At 36.8% G+C, this 14,297-nt stretch overlaps 1 long non-coding RNA gene across 2 annotated transcripts in view; it reads right to left on the reverse strand.

The window, feature by feature from the left end:
- The window catches only part of LOC129690339 (uncharacterized), an 84,254-nt gene that overhangs the window by 65,190 nt on the left and 4,767 nt on the right, over positions 1–14,297 (reverse strand). Inside the window, exon 1 of one of the 2 annotated variants that reach the window (XR_008722289.1) lies at positions 7,467–7,564. The exons of the other annotated variant lie outside the window; for it this stretch is intronic. This is a non-coding gene — a long non-coding RNA (uncharacterized LOC129690339). Of the gene's footprint in view, positions 1–7,466; positions 7,565–14,297 lie in introns of those variants that run through there. 2 annotated transcript variants of the gene reach the window in all.

Below are 14,297 nucleotides of genomic sequence, written 5' to 3' on the forward strand. Positions count from 1 at the left end.
CTTAGTACAATGACTTAGGAAGGTTGGTGCTTATTTCATAATGCATACGTGTATGTTAAAATGCATAAGGTTAGTAAGCAAATAAGTTGGTTTAGGTGATAACCATGTTGGTAAAATAATGTATTTCCAGCAGCCTAAAATTTTATGGAGCACAGCAAAGAGGAGTGGGCTCTTTATAATTATAGAATTTGCTTGCACAGACCTTGGCTTCTTCTAAGGCCACCTCTTAGTTATTGCAGAGCTAACTGAAGTAAAAGAAACCTCAGCGAGCACAGGCAGGGAGCACTTCTGTCTCGGTGCCCATTCTAGAAGTGCCTATCACATTGACAGGAGGCATCCTTAAGTCTTTTCACTCCCAGTTCACTGGAAATCAGATTCTGGCAAAAGACAACGAGCAGCTTTTAGAATGGGGATAATGACACAGATCACTGCCAGTTCTACATCAGATTAATTTGATCAAACAATAACTAGATTCTTCTTTGCTTTTAATTTCTTTACTTTTATCTCATTGTCTGGCAACTTCTAGTGGATAGTAAGGGTTTTGTTAATGTAAACAAGGAAGTCTGGAAATATCCCTTCTGGGCACTCAACTCCCTAAATCAATGCTTTTCCTCCCCTGACACATTCTTAAAAAACTACCCTATGTTTCTGCCAAAAACAAAACTATACTCAAAAATAAATAAATAAATAAAAAATAAAAACCTGAAAGCCTATTTTATAACCAGACAGTCCTGTCTTTATTTTAAAAGCCTTCTTGTCATCAGAGTGGCATGGTTATTTCCATGCCACTAATTTTACGTGTGGGGCAAACTGTCTGATGGGAAAACATTTAATTTAGTGTCTAATGAGAAATCAACCTCAAAGCAACTCAGGGAGAAAACTCTAAAAAGAGCAGCCTCAGGTCTGTCTTCTGATGCATATTTTCCCCTTCACATTCACAGAGAATATGACGTCTATTTCTTTCTCTCTTTTTTCTTTTTTTTTTTTTTTGACTGTCTATTTCTTAACCTCTATACTTCATCTTAGTTACGGTCATCCTTGGAAATTTAGATGTTTTTAAGTTTTAAGTGTATGTGTCAACATCTGTTCTAGATGCCCATGCATTCATGTATGTGTGCAGAGGGTAGGAGAGGACATCAGATGTTCCCCTCTGACACTGGTGGCCACTCCTTTAATGCAGATCTCTTCCTGAATCTGGGACTTGTATTTTATCAGCCAAGCTGAAGGCAATCCTCCTTCAGACCCCCTCAGAGTTGGTACAGCTGTGTGCAAGATGCCTCGCTTGTTATATGGGCATTGGGATCTGAACTCTAATTCTCAGTAGTATCTCATCTCTCTAGCATGAACAGGTGCTTAATTTTAAATTCATACATGCTTTTTGCCTATGTTTTCAGTGTTTCACAGCACATTTTCCCTTTTAGGGAACTAACCCATTTATTTAGTGAGCACACTTACCTTTTGTCCCCATCTGTTCATGCATATGCACATGCACACAGGCAAGAGCACCTCTTATTAATGAAACAAGAGCAGGAACTTTGACATATTGAAAAATTCCAATATCTATATGCAGAGAGAATGAATTCACTGAGCAAACAAATGGCTTGCCATTATTTACTTTAAATTGGATTATAAGTGATTATCTTATTTTCTACAATATAGAAACGTGCCTTCATAATGATGAAGGTCCTGATGTCTACATTACTGTTGCAGATTTGTGCAGATCCAATCTAATGAGATGATAATTTCCCTAGATCATAACTACATATGCAAAATAAGTCAGCTGTATTTGTATTACAGTTTGCGTATTTTCTAGAAGATTTTGCTTTCCATTAAGTCCAGACTTAGGATTTTTAGAGTGGTAGCAGTGAGAATGTGGTGATTTGGGGTCTAATATTGGTCTTCTACTCAAAGAACTCTAATTTTATATGCTTCTTGACTCACAGATACCACTCAAGGACAACAAAATCCTTGGCTGAGTGATTTCTCTGAAAGAGAAAGTTTGAGTTGATCTATTTTATCTAATATTTATGGTGTCATTTTATTTTTAAATAAACTTGACTCAATGTATATGACTGAAGTCAGTTATTTTCTCTAAAAACTGCTAATAAAAATCACAGTCCTTATCCAAATGAAGTAGGAGATGTCTCCTTGAGCTAATATGAGTGACTTAAAGAAAATGGCTCAGCATATCCCAAATAAGGGGAATGAATGTGGAAATGGTTTGATTAAAATTTATACATAACTATACAAAACAATAAGCACTTTTCAAATATGTTAGAGTGAATATCAGATAGGTGGGTCACAGCAAACCATGGAAATCTCTGCCAAAGGTTTCAGACACTGTCTGATGAGGTGTCTGTGGTCTGAAACTTAGCTTAGTGTTCATGATCTGAAACTAAACATATTCAGATGATAATTACAAGTATGGTAGGTCAGAAGAAATGCTCAGTGAATACGATTAAGGGGACTAAAGATAGACTTACTTATAATTAGGACCTGGATCTTTGACATTTCAACTTTTCACACTTACAAAGTTCTACTCAGCATTGTAGAATATTTAACATAGATGCAGGGTTAGTTGTTTTTTGTTTTTTGTTTTTTTTCTTTCTGGGAATTGTTCACAAAAACTGCACTTATTTTAAAACATAAACACTAAAGCATGTTCAAGACCTCTACATGTTGCAAAATTATAACCAAAAATTTAACAGATTTATTTTCAAAGTACTCATGAAATACACAAGTTTTGAGAATCTCTAATGGCTTTGAAAATGAATAGGGCATAGCTAAAAAAAAATATTCCTATCTGAATGTTTTCATAGTTTGCTATTTCATATTAGAATTAGTAGGGTTTATGTATTTGTCCATAATAATAATAAATGGGACAACTTGAAAGGCAGTTTGTACAGAGCAGAATGCCAACAATATGTTATATATCTCAAGAAGCTAGAAGGATGATGTCATCTCAGAAAAAGAGCAATTTCTTGAGTATCATGATGTGGTTAACCTAATTTAAACATCAGAGAACATATAAAGGCCATATCATCACTTGACAGTCTGTAAATACTTACACTTTTTATGATTTAGGTATCAGCTAAAATAAATTTAATTTAAAAATACAAGTAGGGCCGGGAGATATCTCAGTGGCTGTGAATACTTGCCATGCAACAATTATGAAGTCAAATCAGATGCCTCGTGCCCATGTGGAAGTCCTGAAGTGCTAGCTTACCTGCAAGCCCAGCACTGGAGGGTGGCAGTAGGTAAATCCTATGACCTTGCTGGCCAGCCAGTCTGGTGCATCAGTGAGCCCCAGGTCTAGCAAGAGTCCCTTTCTAAGGGGAATAATGTGGACACTGACAGAGTAAGACAACAGGCATCTTCCTCTGTCCTCTACATATGCACATAGGGGTATACACACACATAGGCACCATATATGCACACCATATATGCACACCATATATACATACAATATGTGTACAACTGCTAACAAACTTCATGTACATGCATACATACACACAAATAAAAAGGGGGCCTATATGTTTGAAAACCATAATGTGAAAATGAGATAAACGTTTAATTTACTTAATGTGTTAAAATGGACAAACAAATTACAGAGAAAAGGAAACAAATCATAAGCCAAAAACACATCCAAGAAAACATAAACCATACAATGGAAAAAAGACAGCATCTTAAACAAATATTGCTCCTCTAACTGGATGTCTATATGTAGAAAAACGCAAATAGATACATATTTATCAACCTGTACAAAACTAAAGTCCAAGTGGATCAAACACCTCAACATAAAATTTAAATAGGTTAGAAGAAAAAGTGGGGAAGAGTCTAGAACTAATTGGCAAAGGAGAAATCTTCCTGAACAGAACATCAACAGCACAGGCTCTAAGATCAACAATCGACAAATGGGACCTCATGAAACTGAAAAGCTTCAGTAAAGTAAAGGAGACTGTCATCAGAACAAAACGACAGCCTACAGACTAGAAAAGGATCTTCACCAACCCTATATCTGACAGAGGGCTAATATCCAGAATATATAAAGAACTAAAGATGTTAAAAAGCAACAAATCAAGTAATCCAGTTTAAAAAATGGGGTACAGAACTAAACAGAACTCTCTGTAGAGGAATATAGAATGGCAGAGAAACACTTAAAGAAATGCTCAACATCCTTAGTCATCAGGGAGATGCAAATCAAATGACCCTGAGATTTCACCTTACACCCATCAGAACAGCTAGGATTAAAACCTCAAGTGACATTACATGCTGGAGAGGATGTGCAGAAAAGGGAATGTAAACTTGTACAACCATTTGAAAATCAATCTGGTGCTTTCTCAGTCAATTGGGAATAGCGCTTCCTCAAGATCCAGGTATACCACTCCTAGGCATATATCCAAAATATGTTCAAGTACACAGCAAGGACATTTTTTTTCAGCCATGTTTGTAGCAGCTTTATTTGTAATAGCCAGAACCTGGAAACAACCCAGATGTCCCTCAACGGAGGAATGGATACAGAAATTGTGGTACATTTACACAATGGAATACTACTCAGCAGTTAAAAACAAGGAAATCATGAAATTTGTAGACAAATGGTGGGAACTAGAAAAGATTATCCTGAGTGAGGCATCCCAGGAGCAGAAAGACACACACGGTATATACTCACTTATAAGTGGATACTAGACATATAATATAGAAGAAACCTACAAAAATCTGTACACCTAAAGAGGTGAGCTAGAAGGAAGACCCCTGGGTAAGATGATCAATCCTCACTCAGAAAGGCAAACGGGATGGACATTGGAAGGAGAAAACAGGAAACAGAACAGGAGCCTATCACAGAGGGTCTCTGAAAGACTCTATCCTGCAGGGTATCAAAGCAGATACTGAGACTCATAAATAAACTTTGGGCAGAGTGCAAGGGATCTTAGGAAAGACGGGGGGGACAGTAAGACCTGGAGAGGACAAGAGCTACACAAGCATAGCACAGCACCAAATATTCTGGGCCCAGGGGTCTTTTCTGAGACTGAGACTCCAACTAAGGACGATTCATGGATATAACCTAGAACCCCTGCTCAGATGTAGCCCATGGCAGCTCAGTCTCCAAGTGGGTTTTCTTGTAAGGGGAACAAGGACTGTCTCATGAACTCAGTGGCTGGCTCTTTGACTGACTCCCCCTGATGGGGGAGCAGTCTTGCCAGGCCACAGAGAAGGACAATGCAGCCAGTTCTAATGAGACCAGATAAGCTAGGGTCAGATGGAAGGGGAGAAGAACCTCCCCTATCAGTGGACTTGGAGAGGGGCATAGGAAGAGATGAGGAAGAGAGGGTAGGTTTGGCATGGGAGGGGGAGGGGCTACAGCTGGAATACAATGTGAATAAACTGTAGTTGATATAAAAATATTATTTAATTAAAAAATGAATACTGCTTGATTTGCAGACATAACAGTATGTGGCTCTATGTGGAGAGTTCTCCAATCCTCCTGTATGCACAAGGAACTGGGATTATGTGGAAGGACCTGAGTGTAAAGGAGAAGGAAGTGAGACATTTCAATTTTGCAATATAGAAGAAAAAAAGTAAGAAAAACATCAGTGCATACAATCCAACCTGTGTGTCTGAATCTCATCTACTCCTGCCTATGTTTTCTGACTGCCTCCCAGTGGCTTTCATGAAACCTTTGCAAATGTTCTGTCATCTGGAAGGACAGAGGCACCGTGTGTGTCCAGAGGCAGAGATTCTTCTCTTGGGAGGCCACCATTCACCTCTCAATCATCATATCAAAGTTCATTCTCTTCTGTTTGTTTGTTTGTTTGTTTGTTTAATCATATAACTTTATTACCTCAAAGTTCTCAGCGTGTGTGTCAGGGGACATAAAGTATTTAACTTTATGCTCCCCATTTTTAACATTCTCCGCAGAATCAGAACTCAAGGTAATAAATCAGCAGGGATTATGCTATTATAATGGGCCAACTAAATCACATTTGATTGTAACTTTTAAACAGACAGTGACACAAACAGGATAAAAAACTGTCACTGGTGATGGGTGATTGCTTTACATTTCTCTCTTAGTCTTATGTCTGCTGACTGGTGAATATTCTTTCCCCGCTGTATCTCTATTCACTTTCAAAAGTAGTCAAGGTTTCTAAAAGTATTTCTTTTTCCATAAAAACCTGATATTTAAAATATATCTGAATAATAGGCACAGATTGTTGTGACCAACTTATTTCCCTTCCTTCCTTTCTGTTTCTCTTTCCTTTTTTATTTCTTCTGTTTTGTTATTTTAATGTTATGAGACATGATCTATAATAATACAAAATATACAGTAGAAAGCCAGGGCTGAGGGTTGTAGGTTAAAGGTAAAGTGCTTTCTTGGCTTGTATGGAGTCCTGGGTTAAAAGCCAAGTCCAGGAGAAATGAATGAAACAGTTAATCACTTGAAAAAATATTACTGCTCCCCTACTGTAATACATGGAACTCTGCTGCCTACAACTCACTGGATAACAGCACCTCCTTCTCAGGTAGAAAAAGTCTTACAGAGGCATCTGTCCACCACGGAAGTCCAAGGAGACAGGGCAAACAGCAATTGTTTAAGACTCTCCTGCCGGCATGCTAGGCAGATGCTAGGCAGATGCTATTTCTTATCTAAGTAAGTGACAAGTATCAAACTAAAAACATTGTAAGTCTGGTTACATTTTTGATTTGACAAGTCAAGATTGTCCTCATATTTACAGACTCAACCTGAAAATGACAACAAAAATTAAGGTTTTCTTAAAGTCATAACAGAGCTTATGCTCCTTACCATTCCCATACTTTGAGCATGAAGAATATTACATTTGGTTGCTCACTTACAGTAAGAAACACAATACCTACTGCTTACCAAGAGAGATTAAAAAAAAATCAATTTCTAACTCTGGTGTTCTCATATTAACATAGTTTGATTCTGCCATGCTGCTGAAAGAACTATGATATATTTCTGATTCCCATCATCACATAGTGTATTGATAATGATAATAATCATAAAGATTCAAGGAACACCTTAAGTAATCAAGTGACATATTCTGGGTTAAACATTTTCCTCATGCATGACATTTCTGACATGAATGTAACCATATGTGTCTTGTTCAGTCATATACTTAATCAAATAAAGAGTAAGAAGCAGATCACCATGAAAATTCCATTGTTGAGATTTCCAGTCAACAGATAACTAGGTCAGAACTCAGGCATGTCAGAAATGTCAACCACGTTTTCCTAGAGCTTCTCCTTGTTTAGGCTTATTCTCCCCTTACTGTGAACATCAGTTTAACTCTAGCCTTTCCAGGGTCTCAGCACCTAATTACATACATGTAGGGAAATGTCACATAGCAAAGTTAATCAGCAAAAAAGGGGAGAATTTTTGTTGAAATTTTATTAAAAGACTATCAGTTTCATCCCACTCTTCTGTATCGAGGTCAAAAGGAGGGACTTACTTTCAAGGGAGACTGTGCTAAGTTGTGAGGCAGCAGTACCATTCTCTTCATCTCCCTCTGCCTCCAAGGTCAGCAGCTTCAGGCGAGAAAGGTAATCTAGGAGTGATTCCCAGGACAGCATTTCTCTTTATGGAGTATATCAGAAATGCTCACATTTTTTCCTTTATGGATATTACTTATTTTGAGGGTTTCCTGATTTCCAGAGTAGCACAGGGTTAAGCCTGGATTTAAGAAACATGTCTGAGATTTTATAATACATAATACTATAAACATTTGCTTGTTCCATAGTTATGTGTTTAATTGGTGGTCAAACCCATATGGAATTCATTTGCTCATGTTCTACAAAGTAAAACTAAACCATTCTTTCCACAATATTTTGAAGTTCTATGATAAAAATCAACAAAACTTAGACAAATGGAAAAGTCTGCATTTGTGTGATTTGTTTCACAGATCTGTTTATATATACTTTATGGTAAAAAATGTAGCTTACTTATGAATCTTCTTTTCCAAAAGTACTTTAATATTTGTATTTATTTCTCATTTAAACACTTGTCTTATTCTTTCTACTCAAGACTATCTTCCCAGAAACTTTCAGGATAACTTCATATCTTGAGAGTATAAACAGTTACAGCTGAGTTACAGACAGAAGAATACCCAAGCTTCTGGTGGGTGGTGGTGATACACATTTTAAATCCCAGCATTTGGGAAGCTGAGGCAGGTGGATCTCTGTAAGTTCTAGGCCAACCTGGTCTACACAGTGACTTCCAGGACAGCCAGGGCTACATAGAAAAACCCTGTCTCGAAAAACCAATAAATAAACAATTATGTAATTAACTTAAAAATAATATCCAAGGTTCGTAATATCTAAATGATACATGTGATATATGTGACTCAGGTGGTCACAGAATAAAGATGTTGTCACTGCTTGTCATACCAATAGGACTGTATAGTGTGTGTGTGTGTGTGTGTGTGTGTGTGTGTGTGTGTGTGTGTGTGCGCGCGCGCGCGCACGCGCGCGCAGGTACATGACCGTTTGAACGAAAAATGTCTTCTTTTGAGAAAATGAAGAACACATTTCCAGAATGCATTTCCCAACATTACCTCAAAAAGACCAAGCCAAATAAATTTTCTGCGTGAGTTAGCCCTGCCCTGTGTTTGAAATGTTAAAATTCAAATATTTGTAACTCCAGTTCGAGGGGATCCAACACCCTCTTCTGGCCTCCTTAGGCACTGCATGCAGGTAGTGAAGAGATAAGATAAAAATAAATAAAATGTTTAAGAAGAGAGAGATAGCACAAAGGGCCTCTGAAAGGCTCTACCCATCAGGGTATCAAAACAGATTCTGAGACTCAGAGCCAAACTTTGGGCAGAGTGCATGGAATCTTATGAAAGAAGGGGGAGATAGTAAGACCTGCAGGGAACAGGAGCTCCACAAGGACAGCAACAGATCCAACAAATCTCCACACAGGGTTTTTTTCTGAGAGTGATACTCCAACCAAGGACCATGAATGTAGATAACCTAGAACCCTTGCACAGATGTAGCTCATGGCAGCTCAGTTTCCAAGTAGGTTCCCTAGTAATGGGAACAGGGGATGTCTCTGACATGAACTCAGTGGCTGTCTCTTTGATCACCACCCCACCCCCACCCCCAGGGGGGAGCAGCCTTACCAGACCACAGAAGAGAACAATGCAGCCAGTCCTGATGAGACCTGATAGGCTAGGGTCAGAGGGAAAGGGAGCAGGACCTTCCCTATCAGTGGACTTGGGCATGGGAGGAGAAGAGGAAGGAAGGGTGGAATTGGGAGGGGATGAGGAAGGAGGCTACAACTGGGATACAAAGTGAACTAATTGTAATTAATAAAAAGATAAAATTTAAAAGACGAGAGAGATAACTTGAGATAACTTGTTTTTAACACACTTGTATGGTAGGGTCTTTTTTTTTTTTTCTTAGATGAAGTTTATTTGAAATTACTAACCTATAAAACCCCTTACCAACTATACATTATTTTTAAAAGCACTGTTAATAAAATTGACTATATAATCCAAAACCATCTTTCAATATGAGAAATAATAGATGTTAAAAAGTTAAATATCCAGCAATTCGGATCATCTTTATGCAAGTGAATGCTACTTGGAGTCTGTAGGTTTAAACATTACTTTTCTTTCTTTCATACTCTCCAGTTTAATGCATGTGTGTCTTGTAAAATTAGATGCTTCTCTGGGCATTATGACAGAAAAGTGAAAGGATGTATTCTGGGAAAATCAGCAATTGTCACTTTGCTATTAAATTAGCAACAGTAGCCAAATACCCCAAATATACTCATGAACAAGATGTAACCCCAGATTTTTGTCAGAATCTTAAAACAGATTGTTGGCTCTTAATCCACAGTGCACCAGTAGCAAGAATTGTTGTCTGTTAAGCAAGAATCTCCCCTGTGATCCCTGATACTACATTTGGTCAGAAAAAGACTAGGAATTGGGGGGAAAATGTACCCAAAAAGGCAGAGTTGCAGTTGGCTGACATTTATAGACTTAGAGACTGGGTCCAAAGTAAGGAAGCTGCCTCAACTGTGTTGATCTCTAGAGAAAAGCCTGTTGTCACCTGCAACTTTACTTCCTGTGAGCAAGGGGTGCTAACTTTAATTCTATTTATTTGTTTTCACCATTGTACGTCACTTTGTTCTTTGAAACTACAAAAGATGTTCTTCTCAGGAAACATCTTGATTTGTTCTATTCAATCTTTGTTCCACATAGAGTGTTGATTGTCATTATGTTTTAACATTTTCTTGTTATTAATGTTTCCCAACAATACATTGGTACGTATAATTTATAATTTATCACACTGGTTGAGGGGGGTCTTTCAAACATATATCCATGAATAACATTGATTCCTGTTCTCTCAGAATGGAGCAATTTCATCACATTAGCTTCAGTGCATATTTTTACTTTTTGCTTAGTTATAACAGTTAAATAGAATCCTATTATGTTCCGTAACATCCAGAAAATGGTAAGGCAACACTAAAAGATAAATTCAAATGCATCTGCATTTTGAAGCAGATACGTAGGCATTCTTTTTTTTTAATTTTTTTTATTAATTACACTTTATTCATTTTGTATCCCCCCATAAGCCCCTCCCTCCTCCCCTCCCGATCCCACCCTCCTTCCCCTTTCTGCATGCATGCCATTCCCCAAGTCCACTGATAGGGGAGGTTCTCCTCTTCTTTCTGATCTTAGTCTATCAGTTCTCATCAAAAGTGGCTGCATTGTCCTCTACTGTGGCCTGATAAGGCTGCTCCCCCCCTCAGGGGGAGGTGATCAACGAGCAGGCCAATCAGATTATGTCAGAGGCAGTCCCTCTTCCCATTACTATGTAACCCACTTGGACACTGAACTGGTAGGCATTCTTTTAAACTTGTGTTTTACTGATTTGTTCTCAATTTTGAGAATATTAAATACTGGTCAGCAAAGGAATGAGAAGAAAAATAAATGAATATTAAATAACGGTACAGTACTGTAATATTAAATGTCAATGAATATGAGGATAATAAAATATTTTAGTTCAACAATGAAACATCTCTCATATAAATTGAATGTTTTAATGTATACACCATTAGATTTATTGTATACATTTAAACTGAAGGAGAATTTACATTTTTCCACAGGAGAGCAATATAAATTTAAAACATGGCAATGTTGTGTTACGAAAGGCTTTTAACTGATTTTCATGGTTTGAAGCAAATCTTTTATTATCATAGACTTCTATTATTTGCACATAGCCTTCGAAATCATATCATAATCTCCTGTGAAAAGTGCACAAAGTAAAGCAGTTTTTGTGCCTGCTCAGTGAATAGTTTCTGTTGGATAAAGAAATAAATCCTTGGAGAAACTGATTACCATTTTTTTTTTTTTTTTTTTTTTTTAGCAAATATCAGTGTGGAGGCTAATCAATTCAAAACATCTTTATGTACTAATGACTTGTTGGGACTCTGCTGTAGACCTTTACAACTATTTTAAATATGAGGTTTCAGATTGAACCTCACAACAAGACTTATTTGATCATCACATTTCCATTGGCCTTTGGAAAAAAAAATATTTTTAAAGGACTTCAAAGAAGTTAAGTAGTTTTGTGAAGCTCAGACGTTTAAAGAAGCAAGGGACTGAGAGTAACTCGGTTCAGCTCCTAAGGCTCCGGACTGTGCCACATTATCTGCCACAGTTAAAAAAGCATCAGAAGTGAGAAGATGTGTTACTCATTCCAGAAACCACAGTTTATATTCTGAATTACTGAGTATATTTCAGAAGGAAACATGATTCTTTTTCTTTGTTAGTTTACAAAATAAATAAATAAATAAATGAAAGCTAAAACAAAAAGACTAGAAATATCATACACTATAACTATAACATTAAAGAATCTTCCTTTGGTTATGTTTTCTTTTTCAAATGTATTGATTCATTTTATTTTCCTAGATCAAATACATTTTGTAATTATAAAATAAATACATTTAATTTTCAAATTTTTCACTGTAAAAGTTTTCAAAGCATCCTTGAAGAAAGTAGTATAAAATAAAGCATGAATGTCTCAACAAAATATATTTGCATTTTTGAAAGACTGGTTTACAAAAATATACAAAATTGACACCAGTATTTGCATTGCTTAAAAAGTGGTCAACCTCTTGTTTTCCTTTTGTGTTAATCTCTGGTGAACTGATGGAAGACAAACAAATTTAACTGGTAATTTCCAATAATAGATGAATGTGAGTTGGCTTCTTCTTGGACATATATTTCTTATGTATGTTTCTTCCTTAAAAATGTTTCTTCCTTAAAAATCTATTATTCCCATAGCAAACATATCTCACAAGGCTAGTTGACTGTTTATAATCCTTCCCTCTTACACAAAAAACTATATCTGATTCAGTGATTAAAAAAAAAAAAAGAAGATAAACCTCTTGGATTCCTTATAACTAAATTTATTGATATACCAGCTGTTTTTTTTTTTTTTTGTTTTGTTTTGTTTTGTTTTGTTTTTTTTTAACTAGGGTAGGATTAGAAAACCTGGAGAGAACAGGAGCTTCACAAGGACCAAATATATCTGGGCACAGGAGCTTGTCTGAGACTGATACTCCAACCAAGGACCATGTTTGGATATAACCTAGATCCCCTGCTCAGATGTAGCCCATGGCAGCTTAGTATCCAAGTGGGTTCCCCAGTAAGGGGAACAGGGACTGTCTCTGGCATGAACTCTGTGACTAGCTCTTTGACCTCCCCCCAACCCCTGTGGGAGGAGCAGCCTAATTAGGCCAGGACATTGCAGCCAGTCCTGGTGAGACCTGATAAGCTAAGGTCAGATGTAAGGGGAGGAGAACCTCCCCTATCAGTGAACTTAGAGAGGGGCATGGGAGGAGATAAAGGAAGGTGAGATTGGGAGGGAATGAGGGAGGGGACTACAGTTGGGATACAAAGTAAATAAACTGTAATTTAATATAAAAATACAAATTTAATTTAAAAAGAACTGACATCAGATTAAGACATGAGTTATGCATAACTAGATTCAAACACTTTTAAATATTCTCTACTAGCTTCACCCATTCAAATAGGCTTTGGAAATACCATGAGGTGAGGTGGATATGTTGGCACATGCCTTTGATATCAGGCCTCAGAACGCAGAGACAGAAGGAGTTTGGATATAGCCTGGTCTACTCAGTGAGTTTTCCAGGACAGCCAGGAAATGTAGTGAAAGCATGCCTCAAAAATAAAAATAAATTTCAAATATCATGAAATAGTAAAATGAACCTGAGTATAAATATAAAAATACTTGGAATTTGAAAGGTAGTTTCATGAGTTGCTTAACATACAGTCATCCTTTCTGGCCTTGTCTAAAATGTATGGAAGATTATATCTACAGAGTCTGGGAAGTGCAAATAAATCTGTACTGATTTAAAACCATTAGTTACAGTCATCTAAATATATACAAAAATGCAATGAATTAAAGCACTGTAGAGTATGCAAAAGCACTAGACCATTTAAATAGAATTGTGCAGAAAAGAAAGTTTTTCTGCATGATAAGTTTTACTAACAAGCCAATAAAACAGAAAGTGTTACTTTTTTATTAAAGTATCATTTTACTCTGTGTTATGATTTATTGTTGTAATTATAATTATTAATGCAATTCTGATGCCACTTTGGATGTTTTTCCTATGGAGCCTGTCTCTAAGATTGAATCAAATGATTCAAGACAGAACTGTATGGCTTGTCACCTCAACAACAATTCGAGTCATCTTATTCTCTATAAGATCAAGAGACTTCCCCTAAGAAAACAATTTATACTTCCTTAGCAAATGCTAGGACTATTCCCGCTTTCTATCTGTGTCAAGTCACTGAAATCATGCCACTGGGGAAGAGGTGGGGTGTCTTTCTGAATTTCTCTCTTGCTCATATAAACTTAATCAAGACTTGCAATTAATTTTTGAAATTGTTCTATATCGACCCTAGTGTTTGAAGCTTCATTTTCTGCCTCTGGGTCCCATCAGTAAAATCTACACATCTCCCTGTTAGCAGAGCAGCTGGCTTTTAAAATCTGATGTCTTGTAGTTCTTATTTACAATCCTAATCACATCATTGATTTCAGTAATCTTTTAGTAACAGTGTTTATTAATGTTGTCAAAGACAAAAACTGGTATTCAGTGTGTGTGTGTGTTTAAGTTTCTTTTTTCTTTCTTTCCTTCTTCTTCAATGATACTAAGGTAATTAAGATGAAGCTTAGTAATGTGACTCCAGAGGCCTCTGTTGATTAGCAGCTTCCTTTGGTTAAGTATGCAACCCAGCAAAAGCACA

This window comes from Psammomys obesus, unplaced genomic scaffold, assembly GCF_907164565.1.
Source record: "Psammomys obesus unplaced genomic scaffold, mPsaObe1.curated_primary_1811, whole genome shotgun sequence".
Classification (NCBI taxonomy): Eukaryota; Metazoa; Chordata; class Mammalia; order Rodentia; family Muridae; genus Psammomys; species Psammomys obesus.